General features: G+C 44.1%; 1 non-coding gene across 1 annotated transcript; it reads right to left on the bottom strand.

Moving 5' to 3' along the window:
* Positions 1 to 10081: 10081 nt before the first annotated feature.
* On the bottom strand, positions 10082 to 10154 carry trnav-uac (transfer RNA valine (anticodon UAC)). The gene has a single exon. It is a non-coding gene; the product is annotated as a tRNA-Val (tRNA).
* Positions 10155 to 10438: the final 284 nt, after the last annotated feature.

The raw sequence follows: 10438 nt of genomic DNA, 5'->3' as shown, positions 1-10438 counted from the left end.
TTAGTCTGAGGCTGTGCCCTCGGGTCCTAGTCTCTCCTACTAATGGAAACATCTTCCCCACGTCCACTCCATCCAGGCCTTTCAGTATTCTGTAAGTTTCAATCAGATCCCCCTCATCCTTCTAAACTCCCTCGAGTATAGACCCAGAGTCCTCAAACGTTCCTCATATGTTAAGCCTTTCATTCCTGGGATCATTCTTGTGAACCTCCTCTGGACCTTCTCCAGGGCCAGCACATCCTTCCTGAGATACTGAGGGCCCAAAATTGCTCACAATATTCTAAATGTGGTCTGACCAGAGCCTTATAAAGCCTCAGCAGCACATCCCTGCTTTTATATTCTAGTCCTCTCAAAATAAATGCCAACATTGCATTTGCCTTCCTAACAACCTGCAAGTTAACCTTAAGAGAATCCTGGACTAGGACTCCCAAGTCCCTTTGCACTCCAGATTTCTGAATTCTCTCCCCATTTAGAAAATAGTCGATGCCTCTATCCTTCCTACCAAAGTGCATGACCTCACACTTCCCCACGTTGTATTCCATCTGCCACTTCTTTGCCCATTCTCCTAACCTGTACAAATCCTTCTGCCTCCCTGCCTCCTCAATACTACCTGTCCCTCCACCTATCTTTGTATCATCTGCAAACTTAGCCAGGATGCCCTCAGTTCCTTCATCTAGATCATTAATGTATAAAGTGAAAAGTTGTGGTCCCAACACTTACCCCTGCGGAACTCCATTAGTCACCGGCCGCCGTCCTGAGAAGGACCCCCTTATCCCCACTCTCTGCCTCCTGCTAGACAGCCAATCTTCTATCCATGCTAGTACCTTGCCTCTAACACCATGGGCTCTTATCTTACTGAGCAGCCTCCTGTGCGGCACTTTGTCAAAGGCCTTCTGGAAGTCCAAGTAGATAACATCCATTGGCTCTCCTTTGTCTAACCAACTCGTTACCTCCTCAAAGAATTCTAACAGATTTGTCAGACATGACCTCCCCTTGATGAAACCATGCTGACTTTGCCCTATTTTACCATGCACTTCCAAGTATTCTGAAATCTCATCCTTAATAATGGACTCTAAAATCTTACCAATGACCGAGGTCAGGCTAATTGGCCTGTAATTTCCCGTCTTTTGCCTCACTCCCTTCTTAAACAGGGGGGTCACATTAGCGATTTTCCAGTCCTCTGGGACCCTACCCTCCCTGACTCCAGTGATTCCTGAAAGATCACCACTGACGCCTCCACTATCTCTTCAGCTATCTCCTTCAGAACTCTGGGGTGTAATCTATCTGGTCCTGGTGATTTATCCACCTTCAGACCTTTCAGTTTTCCTAGCACCTTCTCCTTGGTAATGGCCACCATACTCACCTCTGCCCCCTGACTCTCTTGAACTTTGGGGATGTTACTCGTGTCTTCCACCGTGAAGACTGACGCAAAGTACCTATTCAGTTCCTCCGCCATTTCTTTGTTCCCCACTACTACTTCTCCAGTGTCATTTTCCAGCGGCCCAATGTCCACTTTTGCCTCTCTCTTACCCTTTATATATCTAAAAAAATTTTTGCAATCTTCTTTTATATTACTGGCTAGTTTACCCTCATATTTAATCTTCGCCCTCCTTATTTCTTTTTTAATTGTCCTCTGTTGGTCTTTGTAGGCTTCCCAATCCCCTGATTTCCCACTGCTCTTCGCCGCATTGTATGCTTTCTCTTTAGCTTTTATGCTGTCCCTGACTTCCCTTGTCAGCCATGGTTGCCTTGTCCTCCCTTTAGTATGCTTCTTCTTCCTAGGGATGAATTTTTGCTGTGTCTCCCAAATTACTCCCAGAAACTCCTGCCATTGCTGTTCCACTGTCTTTCCTGCTAGGCTCAACTCCCAGTCAATTCTGGCCAGCTCCTCCCTCATGCCTCTGTAGTTGCCTTTATTCAACTGTAATACCGTTACATCTGATTCCAGCTTTCTCCTCTCAAATTGCAGGGTAAATTCTATCATATTATGGTCACTTCCTCCTAAGGGTTCCTTCACCTTAAGCTCCCTTATCAAATCTGCCTCATTACACATCACTAAATCTAGAATTGCCTGTTCCCTAGTGGGCTCCACCACAAGCTGCTCCAAAAAGTCTTCTCGTAGACATTCCACAAATTCCTTTTCTTGGGATCCACTACCAACCTGATTTTCCCAGTCTACCTGCATACTGAAATCCCCCATGATCACTGTAACCTTGCCTTTCTTACGCGCCTTTTCTATCTCCTGGTGTATCTTGTGCCCCACATCCTGACTACTGTTCGGAGGCCTGTACATAACTCCCATTATGGTTTTTTCACCTTTGCGGTTCCTCAACTCTACCCACACAGATTCTACATCATCTGACCCTACGTCGTTTCTTGCTATCGATTTAATTTCATTTCTTACTAACAAAGCAACCCCACCCCCTCTGCCAACCTGCCTATCTTTTCGATGGTTTTAATTTAGGTGCTACTTGATCATTGCATAAAAGGGGAGAAAGAAGACACAGAATTATAAACGTGTGCACATTAAAGAGGCCCGAGGCCCATTCCCTGAAATCTGCTTTTTGTGTATGATACAAATGATTTTCTCTGCACATGAGTGAGGATTTTTAAGGAAAGAATGTTTTAGACCCTGTTCTGTGCTGAGATGGGAGTAGGAATTCTACAATTGCATCACTTATCTCAGGAGCAGCAAGTGGGGTGGGTGGCAGGGGGGAGGAAATCAGTACTCCAGAAAAAAATATTCCAAAAGTACACAAGGCAGAGATGTGCCTCATCTGAATCATGTAGCTTGCAACATTGGCTGGTTGAACTTGCTGCTACTCCCCCAGAATGAATCACTGCAAGAGAGTGGGGAATGAAAAAGGCATATGGATGATGGGTAACAGTTATAAAACCACTCATTGTTTTAACCTTTCCTGCCGCTGCCTCAAACTACTGAAGCACCTTAGCTACTGACTCTGCACACTTATGGACTATGTGGAGTTCACATATCAATGTGGAGTTCACTTAAACTGTGTGGCCCTAATATCCTCAACTCAACCCTAATCTGAGATGGTCAGATACTGCAGAGTGTGAGCATGTGGATTATCTCTTACAGTGCTGTTTGAGATTCTCTGAGAGATTTAAAGCTGTTAGGAAAATACATTTCCTAGTCCTGTAAATTAAAGAGATTTGATGCTTCTTGGCCTGCAGGGACCATTATAGACATACTTTTCTCCCTTTGTTACCGTAAACATTCACAACTATGCCATCCTATTGGACCCTGAGCTTTTGACCACATATCCTCTCCACCACCAAGACCACCTACTGTCACTGCTATAATATCACTCCACTCCACCCCTGCCTCAGCTCATCTAGTGCTGAAACCTTCATCCATACCTTTTGTTGGCTCTAGAGTTGGCCAACCTCCCACCTTGCACTCTGTTAACCTGAGGTCTTCCAAAACTCTGCTGCTGTGTCCTAACTCACACCAAGTCCTGTTCCCCTATCATTCCTGTGTTTGCTGCATTAGATTGGCTCCCAGTTAGGCAATGCCTCAATTTTCAAATTCTCATCGAAAACAAAAAATGCTGGAAAAACACAGCATGTCTGACAGCATCTGTGGAGAGAAAGACAGAGATAACGTTTCAAGTCTGTATGACTCTTCTTCAGATCTAAAGGGAGGTAGAGATGTAGTGAAATATATACTGATTAAGGGGGGTGAAGCTGGATAGAAGGCCAGTAATAGGTGGAGGCAAAGGAGAGATGGCAAAAGATGTCATAAACAAAAGGTCAAAGAGTTGTGAATGGTGGTGGTGGTACTGGCTAAATGAGGTGCTAATGGTGACATTAAGAAAGCAAAATGTGATAATGGTCGGACCAGGGTAAGCAGTCTGGAAGGTGACAGATGGCCCTAGTGTGGGTGGGGTGGGGGGAGGGGATGGTGGTGGGAAGAAAGGTTGAAAATAGGCTAAAAGCTGGGGATAAAACAATGAATGAAAATGGAAATAATTTTGAAAAATAATAATAATAATGCAAATAAGTGGGAAAAAATTAATAAAAATATAAAAAATTAAAATGAATATGGAAAAGGGGGATGAAAAGGGGGGTGGGGATGGAGGAGAAAGTTCATGGTCTGAAATTGTTGAACTCAATGTTAAGTCTGGAACGCTGTAAAGTGCCTAGTCGGAAGATGAGGTGCTGTTCCTCCAGTTTGCCTTGGGCTTCACTGGAACATTGCAGCAGGCCAAGGATGGACATGTGGGCATGAGGGCAGGACGGGGTGTTGAATTGGCAAGCGACAGGAAGGTCTGGGTCATGCTTGCGGACAGACCAAAGGTGTTCCGCAAAGTGGTCACCCAGTCTGCATTTGGTCTCTCCAATGTAGAGGAAACCGCATTGGGAGCAACGAATGCAGTAGACTAAATTGAGGGAAGTGCAAGTGAAATGCTGCTTCACTTGAAAGGAGTGTTTGCGCCCATGGACGGCGAGGAAGGGGGAAGTAAAGGGGCAGGTGTTGCACCTTCTGCAATTGCATGGGAAGTGCTGTGGGAGGGGGTTGAGGTGTAGGGGGTGATGGAGGATTGGACCAGGGTGTCACGGAGGGAACGGTCCCTACGGAATGCCACCAGGGGGGGGTGAAGGGAAGATGTGTTTGGTGGTGGCATCATGCTGGAATTGGCGGAAATGGTGGAGGATGATCCTTGGAATGCGGAGGCTGATGGGGTGAAAAGTGAGGACAAGGGGTTCCTATCATGGTTCTGGGAGGGAGAGGAAAGTGTGAGGGCAGAGGTGCGGGAGATGGGTCGGACACAGTTGAGGGCCCTGTCAACCACAGTGGGTGGGAAACCTCGGTTAAAGGAGAAGGAGGACATGTCAGAAAGATTGTTTTGGAAAGTGGCATCATCAGAACAGATGCGACGGAGGTGAAGGAACTGAGAGAATGGGATGGAGTCCTTACAGGAAGCAGCGTGTGAGGAGCTGTAGTCAAGGAGTCGGTAGGCTTGTAATGAATATTGGTGGACAGTCTATCACCAGAAATTGAGACAGAGAGGTCAAGGAAGGGAAGGGAAGTGTCAGTGGTGGACCATGTGAAAATGATGGAGGGGTGGAAATTGGAAGCAAAATTAATAAATTTTTCCAGGTCCAGACGAGAGCATGAAGCGGCACCGAAACAATCATCGATGTTCCGGAGAAAGAGTTGTGGGAGGGGGCCTGAGTAGGACTGGAACAAGGAATGTTCCACATACCCTATAAAGAGACAGGCATAGCTGGGGCCCATGCAGGTACCCATAGCCACACCTTTTATGTGTCTTTTGCCATCTCTCCTTTGCCTCCACCTATTGCTGGCCTTCTATCCAGCTTCACTGGTTCTACCCCCGCTTAATCACCACATCTTTACCTCCCTTTAGATCTGTAGAAGAGTCCAATTGACTCGAAACATTATCTCTGTCTCTCTCTCTCTCCACAGATGCTGTCAGACCTACTGAGCTTTTCCAGCATCTTTTGTTTTCATTTCAGATTTCCAGCATCTGCAGTATTTTGCCTTTATTCAAATTCCCATCCTGTTTTCAAATCCCTCCTTGACCACACTCCTCCCTAACACTGTCATTTCCTCCAGGCTGACAAGCCTCCAAGATCTCTGCATTCCTGCAGTTCTGGCCTCTTGTGCATCCCTGATTTCAATTCAACTATCAATGGTGGCTGTGCCTTCACCTGTCTAGGACCTAAGCTCTGGAATTCCCTTCCTAAACCTCGCAGCCTCTTTTTCCAATGTTAAGACACTCCTTGAAACCTATGTCTTTGACCAAACTTTTAATCATCTATCCTAATATCTCCTTATGTGGCTTGGTGTCAAATCTTGATTGATTAACACTCTTGTGAAACGCCTTGAGACATTTTACTACTATACTAAAGCTGGTACGTACATATATGTAGTTGTTATTGATTTGCTCTCTAAAAAAACAATGATAAAGACAATAGTTTATCCCAGCCTGTTTGTAAGAGTTAGTGAGGATCCATCTTGCTTTAGAACTAACATAGGATTAACCAAAACAAAGCTGGAGGAGAGCACATCGAGAATACGCCTGTTCAAAGTGAATGGCCTTGAAAATATCAAAAGAGAGTTTTTATTTAACTCGAAGGAGGTTAACAATGCAAAATGAGATATACACAGGTCATCGCAATCAGGCTATGGAGAGGAATTAGAAGTGCAGAAGATATAGAGTATGCTTTAAGCGCAAGAATCTAGGAACTGGAGGAGCAGAGAGACAGGGATTTAAATAGATACTTGAAGGGAAAAAAACTGAAGGCGTTTACTAAGGAAGAGGAACCTGAAAAAAAAAATCAGTAGAAGTGAAGTAGAGGTAATGGATAGAGTGAAAATTGCGAGCAGGATGTACTGGAAAAACGGACTATGCTTAGTATGCATATGGTTAATTCACCTGGTCCAGACGGCTTCTATTATGGACAGAGATGAGAGAGAATTAAAACTTCTATTCCCTTACCACCCATAATCAGTGTTTTTTGAAAAGGAAGATGTGTATCTGTGTGCGTGTATGCCTTAGCCCCTGACTGTATTTGAAATCCAGCAGCAAGCTTTCAAAGGTTTAAATAAAGATGGTTATTTATTCACACATTCACTTCAGAAGTCTAATGCTACATCAGTCATTCGCCACTCACACATCCACATAAATATTCAAAGAAAATTATAGTTTTTGCAAGTTATAAACAAAGGAATAGTTCCTAAGCCATGTGGTTTGGTTCACCTTAGGGAAGAAGCAGGCACTGCCAGCCTTGTGAAGGAGGCATTTTCATTCCTGAAGGGAAGTCTAGGTAGATTCAATAGCCGGACTCATATGTAAGGATTATTGCAGGATTCCCTCGAAGAGTTGGATTTTTAGTTGGTCATGAAGTTAGTTGCTTATAGTCTCGTTATCAGGTGGTCAATTTTCTGTACTGGTGGACTTGAAAAGGAACAGGCTTGGAGACCATGGGATGTTGTAGTGTCCAGTTTTGAAGCATAGGTGTTGTTGCCTTTGCTGCTGCTGTCTCTGCAGCTGTTGTTCTCAGACAGACTGGTTTCTCCTTGCTTCTTGGGGAATAGGATTTGTTTTCTATGATCAGTTTTGGTCAGGTGACCACCTGGTCAGTTCCTTCTAATGTCCACACAGAATGATTTGAAGTTCGAAGCCATTGTTACACAATGGGAAATGGATGGTGTTCACATCTACTTATGATTTAACTGGCCTCTACAGTTTTCTTGTTTTGAGCTCAGAGACAGTGAGTGTAGGAGTCCATAGATTTTGAGTTTTGGGTAAGTCCACAAACAATAGGAGGTGTGAATTTAACAAATGGTTTTTGTCTTGGTATGTCCATTCAAGGGAGGCACTCTACCCATGGTCATTCAATTAGGGACTTTCTGGAGACTTAAGATATCTTTGAGTCAATGCAGAAATTGCAAAAGTTACCTGATCCTCTATCCTCACCTTTATTTACCTTCACCTTCACCTGTACATTTACCTGTGCTTTCACCTGTACCTGCACCTGTAGCTTCACCATCACCAGTACCTGTAACTCCACTTTCACCTGTAACTCCACTTTCACCTGTACCTTCACCTGTACCTGTACCTGTACCTTCACCTCTACTGGTCCTTGTAATTTCGCCTTCACCTGTACCTGTAACTTTACCTTCATCAGTTTCTGTAACTTCACCCTCACCTGTACCTTCACCTGTACTTGTACCTGTACCTATACCATCATCTTCACCTGTAACTGTATTTTATTCGGGCCTATTCTCCAATTTAGCAACTTTGCATTATAGAAGGAAAGCTCTTAAGTAGGGATGAAAGTGCCTGAAGACAAAAAGGTTTTAAAATCTTTTGACAGGGAATTATGTCATTATAGCACTTTTAATGATCTGTAGTGAAATGCAAACGCTTCCAGCCCACTTTAAATGGGTGCAATTATTAGACTTCAAGTGGGTACAAGCATTAGTTTTCCCTTTGTTTACCTTCTATTACCATCAAGACTGTGGAGCAATGTATTTGTATCAAATTACCAATGTGACCTCAGCATTTCAGCATTCAATGCAGTCGGTGCATGTCACACAGGATGAAGTCCGCACTAACAACAGAACATGACCTTGCCAGATTGCGTACATGTGAAGTGAACCAAAGGGTTGCTGCACTTCTTCACAAACTATTTTGCAATGTGACCCCAGTTTAAATCATCCCCGCCTTCTCATGGGCAATTAGGAATCAAATGTTGGCCGAGCGAGTGATGCCCACACCCCAAGAACAAAAATATTAAAAGCCAGCAAAAAGTAAAACAGCAATAATGCAGCATAGTAACATTCAGTATATAATTATTAAAGTTCATGTGCTAGAGATTAACATACAATAAATAATACATCACAAATATGAAAATGTGTTTTTAAAGTGCTTTGTAAAAATGTTATTATTTTATATACTCATGTCAGTTTCAGCCAAGCTCTCCATATTCCCCGCTGACAGAAGACTCAGTGAAGCCCCCCCTCTCCTACACATACATTGTAATCTGCCCCACTCCCCCAACCACACACACACACCTCCCTCCGCCCACTCAGTCACTCAGCAGCCCCTCTTGCCAAATACCCTCCTCCACTCACTCTCACTCCACATATTCACACACTGCCAGCTGCAAACAGTATAAATTGGGCAGTCACCTCATCAGGTGACCCTCCAAGATGTTAATGAGTTCCTGCTGTTAAGTTGCGTAAACCTTCCACACCTTGGGCCTTGCCAGGTTCCTTGACTGATTTCAGTCCTTCCTGCACCATTCTCTGCAAATATCGAGGCCTGCACGTCTGCTTCACAAGTGATGGCAAATTTTCTATTTAAAATATAAATAATACTATAAAATAAATGTAACATAAAAATAAAGGCAGAATGGATGACTTTAAAGCAATCTGAATTATGCATGCTGGTTTAATTATCCTCTACCTTTCAATCTACTTCACCTTTAGCAATGCTAATGGGATATCAACTTAGAAATATTATAAACTTTGCCCAGATTAAACAGATAACTTCCCAACCACAGAATGGGGTAAATGCAGTTGGAATAGGGTTTTCTTGGGATCATGTGTTGACAGATGTGCAACCCAGGTACTGGCTCCCCAGGGTTTGGGGGTTTTCGGGGGGTGGGGTGCGAGATTTGGGGCAATGCTAGGATTCAGAGAGAGGGCAGAGAAAGAATGAACAAGGCAAGAAACAATTGAGAACAGGATTTGTCCCCAGCATTTGCTCTTTCTGCCAAAAATCACTCGAATAGTAATTGAATAAATGTAGTCTCTGCACCAAGGCTCCTTAGACAGCACCTTCCAAACCCACGACCACCAGCACCTAGAAGGAAAAAGGCAGCAAATAGATGGGAACACCACCACCTGGAAGTTCTCCTCCAAGTCATTCACCATCCTGACTTGGAAATATATCACCGTTCTTCACTGTCGCTGGGTCAAAATCCTGGAACTCCCTTCCTAACAGCACTGTGGGTGTACCTACACCACATGGACTCCAGTGGTTCAAGAAGATAGCTCACCACCACCTTCTCGAGGGCAATTAGGGATGGGCAATCCCATGTTCTGAAGAAGAGTCATACGGACTCGAAACGTTAACTCTGTCTCTTCCTCTCCACAGATGCTGTCAGACCCGCTGAGTTTTTCCAGCTATTTTTGTTTTTGTTTCAGATTTCTAGCATCTGCAGTATTTTGCTTTTATATTATTTGGGAAATAACTGTTGGCCCAGCCAGTAACACCCACATCTCGTGAATGAATTTTTTTAAAAATTAGAAATTTTTGAGGGTTGAAGCAGATCCACATACCAAGCAGCTGGTTAAAGTAATTCTGACAGGTAGTTTCTCTCAGTGCCCAGCCCCTCAATGATCATTGCAATCTCATCCAGGAATAATGCAAACTCTGAAACAACCACCTCTCCCTCCATCAGCTACATTTGAGGTTTGCAGCATTTAAAACATTGCTTACGTTTAAAAGTGTCAGATTGACATAAACTAGATAACTAGTTTAGGATAATGAAGTAGAAATGAAACACTGAAGGAAAAAAAATCTGGTTCCACTGGGGCTCGAACCCAGGACCTTCTGCGTGTAAAGCAGACGTGATAACCACTACACTATGGAACCAGGGGCGAGCGAGCACAGGACAACACCCCTCATAGCATTTATCGAGCATGCGCAGACTGCCTTCATAGTCAGTACGGCAGCCGGTCCTCCTGGCATAGCGCCCTCTGCAGGGCCGAAGGAATATGACAACAGCTGCCCTGACCGGGGGGAGGGGCGATGCTGTCAGTCATTGCGTCTGAGGCCAAGTTTGACAGCAGCAACTTTTATTTTTATACAACAGTTCTTTCAAAGGTGTTTCACAGGAGCTTTTTGAAGGACAATTAGACACCAATGGTCGCAGATGC

Source organism: Cetorhinus maximus, chromosome 16 (genome assembly GCF_964194155.1).
Source record: "Cetorhinus maximus chromosome 16, sCetMax3.hap1.1, whole genome shotgun sequence".
Lineage (NCBI taxonomy): Eukaryota > Metazoa > Chordata > Chondrichthyes > Lamniformes > Cetorhinidae > Cetorhinus > Cetorhinus maximus.
This window is presented reverse-complemented; position numbering and strand designations above follow the sequence as displayed.